This window comes from Nannobrachium achirus (genome assembly GCF_963921795.1).
Source record: "Nannobrachium achirus genome assembly, chromosome: 3".
In the NCBI taxonomy this organism is placed as follows: domain Eukaryota; kingdom Metazoa; phylum Chordata; class Actinopteri; order Myctophiformes; family Myctophidae; genus Nannobrachium; species Nannobrachium achirus.
In genome coordinates, this window is record NC_137812.1 from 49,164,682 (window position 1) to 49,170,530 (window position 5,849).

Consider the following 5,849-nt stretch of genomic DNA (forward strand, 5'->3'; position numbering starts at 1 on the left):
GACCCCTGTCTTAGAGTGTATATTACAGTATATAGAGACATAAAAAAAACTATATATATATATATATATATATATATATATATATATATATATATATATATATATATATATAAATAACATTCACACCATACTCAATCAATGACCTCTGAATGTCTAAAAAAGAAAACACAACTTGTTGCTAGACGCCAGACGGTGAGGTGAGGTCATTATCCACTGTACTGTAGTTCTTTGTGCTCTCTAAATCAGGGGTCTTCAACAGGGGGTCCAGGACCCCTAGGGGGTCCTCAGAGTTACTGCAGGGGGGCCGCCAAATCTTTGTGTGATAGGATAATTCTTTAAAATTAACAACTTGAACCCTTGCATCCCCTCTGAGGAGAACTTTAGCCAAAAATAGCAGATCTACAAGCTCTCAACGCCCAGGCGTAGAGGTAAAAAAAGAGCAGACCAAGTACAGAGTGAAAGGTCAAGTTTACTAAGTATTGACGATTTAAGATTTTAAGTGGTTAAGTGTCAAACAAGTTTATCTACAAATCTATCTATGAAATCGATGAGAATCTCCATCACACATTTATACAACATGTAGAGGGGGTCCCTGCTTCATCTCCCTCTCAACTAAGGGGTCCTTGGCCTGAAAACATGAAGACCCCTGCTCTAAATGTTCTTCAGAAGTTCTTAAGGTGCGTCCGGTGAGGTTGCGTTGAAAAAGACCAATGTACACAGGTAGTTCTCACCTGTGCTCTAAGTGGTGACAATCATGGCTCACCCTGGTGATGCAGCTTTTGAAAATGATGTCACAGTCACACCCCAACCTCCAAATCCTCGCTGTCAGGGGGTAAACCTTGTATGCAGTGGTGGAAAGTAACATTCGCTTAATTACTGTACAATATTGAGATAGTTGTACTTTAATTGAGTATTTCCAATTTCCAGTTCTTTTACTTTACTCCTCTACATCTTGAATCCAAAAAATCCAAATATTGTACTTTTACTCCACTACATTTAGTTGAAAACTTTAGTTACTAGTTACTTTGTAGATTTTGATTATTATTGCAAAACATAGAATAACCACCTATATTTCTGCCATTTGAAAATAGCCGATCTACAAGCTCAAATTTTTAGCTTGTAGATCTGCTATTTTCAAAATACTTTTTCATACATTTTATACATTTGGAAAGGTGAAATGGGATACTGCATAATGAGTACTTTCTACTTTTGGTACTTTAAGTACATTTTCATAAAATAATGATGTACTTTTACTCAAGTACATTTTTAATCAAATCTACATTGCGGTATTGATACTTTTACTTAAGTAAAACAATTGAATACTTTTTCCACCACTGCTTGTATGTCCAAAATAATGTCCAAATAAATAATACAATTATCAAACCCATAGACTTAACTAACTTGACTCCGCCACATGGTGGCGAGGAACTCAATACGTCACCATCTGGCAGAGTCAGGTTAAGACCTCTTTAACTTAAAAAGAGAAGTTAAAAAATAGCAAAGAAAGCTTACAACGTGCCAGGAGCTTGTAGAGCTTTTATTTGTGCTACTTTTGTGTGACCGTAGTTTGACGAAGTAGGACATTAACTTACATAAACATAAAAAGTTGAAATATGAAGTAACACGTTTTCTGCCAGACAGCGACGAAAAAGTACCCCACTGCCCTCTTTACAAACTGCTGCACATGTTCTAGCACAACTATGTACAGTAACAATGTCTTACTATTGACATAATGCTGTATGCGTGTCCAGCCACCCAATATAACTGAGTGAAAGAAGATTAGCCATTAGCGCATGTGTTTGTGTCAACAAGTTGTCTGTGCCAAGCTCTTTTCTCTGTTTGTATTTTAGAATTTCTGTACAGTAAAAGGTCATTTTCATTTATTTCATTTTCTTTTTTTCAAAGCCAGTGAATCTTAACTCTGGTCCTGGGGACTACTGCAAGTTTTCAGTTTTACGAGTAGTTTGATCACCACATCCCTATTTTGGGGTGAACATTCGTCAAAAATTGATTTACAAGCTCACAAATGCATAGCGGAGTGGCTGTTTTTGGTGTGGAGGGAAACCAGAGCAGAGTGGTTTAGTGGTTAAGTGTATTGGCCTGGAGTCACAGGTCTTAAGTAGACCCTGATTGGAATAAAACCTGCCAGTACACTGAAGCCACTTTTCACTCTTGATTACAGCTAATTATTAGATAGATTATTAGCAGTTTGCAGAAAAAAGCACAGGAAAGTCCAGTTTACTACAAGGTCTGCTAAGAGGATTTAAACCCAGGAAAGCACTATGGCTTGTTTCCATTGGGGTCCTTTGTACTCAATGAATGAAAAGGCTTGAAGGCTGGTTCACCAGTTGTTGGACGCACAGGGGTTGGATGATTAATAACTGACTGTTAACTTGTGGATTAGTGGTATTCAATCGGTAGCCAGATAAGTCGACCTCTTTCAAAGTCGACCCAGACTCTTTTCCCAACGGGTCTGTGGCTAAAAAGATTTGACTAAAATCAAATCTGTGCTTCTGGGGGTCCCTGGAACAAAAAGGTTAGCATTAGGGGTCCATCCGTGGAACAAACTATTTTGAGATGGGGTCCACGGCCAAAAATACATTTTGGGGGTCCTTAACCACTGATAGGCACATTCTACAAATGTCTTCTAAATCATAACAATTTTCTGAAAAAAACTTATGTGGCCATCAGTGTTTCTCAAACTTTGTCATGTGAAGGACCCCCAGAATGATATGTATTTGGCTACGGACCCCCATCACAAAATATTTTGTTCCAGGGACCCCCAGAAGCAAATATTTGATTTTTGTCTATTCTGCATCTAGCTAAGGCCTCAGACCCGTTGGGAAACGAGTTTGGGGTCGACTTTGAAAGAGGTCGACTTTTCTGGCATTCATTCAATCATGTGCCATCATGGTGGTTGGTGTTTACTCAGGTTTTAGTTCTTGTCCAACCGTACACCAGATGATATACCGGTAACTCATTATCACACCTGAGAGGGAGGAGTAAAAAGGAGTAATACGCGAAATCAAATGAATAGCATTGAGTTCAAATTAAAGCCTGAATTGACTTTAATGGCACAAAACGAAATACCACTGCCTTAGACACTGTCGATGGGCAATCTCAGATTACAAGTTGCATGTTATTGAATCTCAAAAGGGTCTGTTTTGATGTTCTACTATGGAATATGTGCCATGGCATATAAGGAATACAAGCAGTCCAGATTCAGATGGAGTTGGGGGCAGGGGGGGATTATTGCCTTTTTCCTTGAGGAACTCTATGCCAAAGGAATGGCACTTTTTTTCTTATGAATTGTATTTTTGTAATAAAATGACTAAAGGACAAAGCATTTTTACAGTAGAAGAGCATTTTAGTCCAGAAGCTTGGTTTTAGGTTTGCATGTTGAAACTGAGTATTTATTCAGCAACAGAAACGATGGATGACCGTTTTCCCATGTTCTGTCGCAGTGCTATCATTGACTTGCTTTGTTAATTCCATTGATCATTCCTCTTAGCATGCTGGCTTAGTCCAGCAAATGTGTTTTGATCCAATTTCATTTCTCACTCAAATTTACCCCCAACATATTGAGTTTTGAAAATGTGTGTACATTTGAGAAGCACATAATGACCTATTGAACCAGCAGCCAATGGATGCTCACTGGCAGTTGCATTTTATAATGATCGCTTCACAATGAGCTTGTAGTTATTTTCACATATTCTTTTTATCGTTCATAAATTGTAATCGAGGCTAAAGTTTAAAATGATCGTGATATTGATTTGAAGTCTTATGGCCCAGCCCTACCATATGTCCGCCCTCCATTCCTCGTGTAGCAGTCAATGATTGCACAAGGTATGATGTTTTTGGTAACGCCCTACTCCACAATGGCCTTAATTCTGGTTTATTCGCTATTGGAAAAGTGCTGTGTTGTTGTACTTGACATGTTTTAAGTTTCATTATGTAATTTCATTCATACAAACACTATTATGGTGTACTCTCAGTACTTTTATAACAATTTAAAGGATGACGTCGTCCATTATCAACCCATCTTCATATAACTTGTCCTCAAGAATGCGCTCTGTCTAATCTATGTCTCACTCGTTAGGGATTTTTTTTTCCCTTCAAAGGGGATTTCAATTATATATATTTTAACGCAAGAACAATGGCTTCTATTAGCATGCTAACTTTCCAGGAATAGAAAACCTGCAGTTTCTATTAGCTTGGATTCCCCATCGATGATATCACTGGTAGGCAGGTTTCTGAATGATACACAGCCCACACAGACACAGGCCAAATAGAAAAAATGGTACAATACTACAATGAGCATTAGTGAGGACCAAGATATGTTGAAAATGGGTGAAGTCATCCTTTACACTGAAATAAGTCATTTGCAAAGTACAGTGTTGCCAATCTTTTACCAAAGCCTTGCATTTTGGTTATTAAATTGCCTTTCCTTGTCCTTGAAAAAAGTCCACTTCTTCAGTGTACTTCTTACCGTAATTGTCATACTGTAGAAACAAGAACATTCCGTACATTATCGGTTCGTAAAGATTAAGTTGTTTTTATCTGGCTATTTTTCCCGGATGTGTATGGTCTACAAATTGAGTTTCCTAGAAAAGGCTTGGCTGAAAATAATCAAATACAGACAGATCTCATATTGAAAACTGGTAAAGATAAACTACTATTGAACTCCGGTTGCGTATCCTAGTTACAACAGGTGCTATGTCTGAGGTTTCTTGGTTGTATTTTGTATGATTTCATGAATTTCATGAATGTAAATTTCCCACATCTATGAGCCTATAACACACACACACACACACACACACACACACACACACACACACACACACTTGTTTGGTTAGCAAAGTGAACAGATAAAACAAAGAAGCACATGGCATCTTCATGCCCTGATGGTTTTGATAAATTCTGACTGCAGTGCTTGATGGTACTACTTTGTGTGACAAAATTATAGCTTCCTGTAAGGGAGCACAGTTAAATTAACTTCACTTCCTGAATGGTTCTCGGTTTTAATCTGTTCATAGTGTTTAAAGGCCAAGGGTCCAGTAATTTAAGCAGGAACTTTTACCAGTCACCAGTTACATTTCCAACTTTGAACTATGTCGTTAATACCTTAGAGTTGTGTGGAAATAAGAAAAAAAGTCCCCCCCTTCTGTGTTGCCTAGAGGAACCACTCTTTGGCTTGCAGAGTACATCTTCATGATGTCACTGATCACAAGACCCCACAGTCAATCCTCCAGTTCTAGGCAACACAGAGGGGGGGGGGGGGGGGGGGGACTTTTTTTCTTATTTCAACACAACTCCTCTAAGGTATTATAGTTCAAAGTTGAAAATGAGTGGTATTCCCCTTTAAGGCAACAACGCTGAAGCAGCAGACCAAATCAGAAGGAATATTTGGGAATGTTGTACTTATGCCATTGTATTAACCTGTGTATTGATCAATTGAGGAGTACTGCAATACGCAATTGTTTAATCAAACTTTTCCCAACACATAAGGTTAGGGTGTGAATACACAATGCATGTAGATACTTGTATTACGTTATACTTGTATTATTTATACTTAGCATTGTTTGCTAAGCCTTTAAAATACATTATCTGTTTAGTAGGGTTTCAACAGATGTTGATATGCACAAGTTAATACACTGTAATACAGTGGGTGTAAAAGCAAGTAAAATAAATTGTAGAATAAAAGAAACCTTAATTTAATGAAAGTTAATGCAGTCATAATTCCACAGTGGACCATTTTCTTTCTACCCTTTTTACTTACAAGGTTAGCTTCTAAAGTCTAAAGTAATGGAGTACGTTGTCATCTTTCCCGAACTTGTTTAAACCAATCC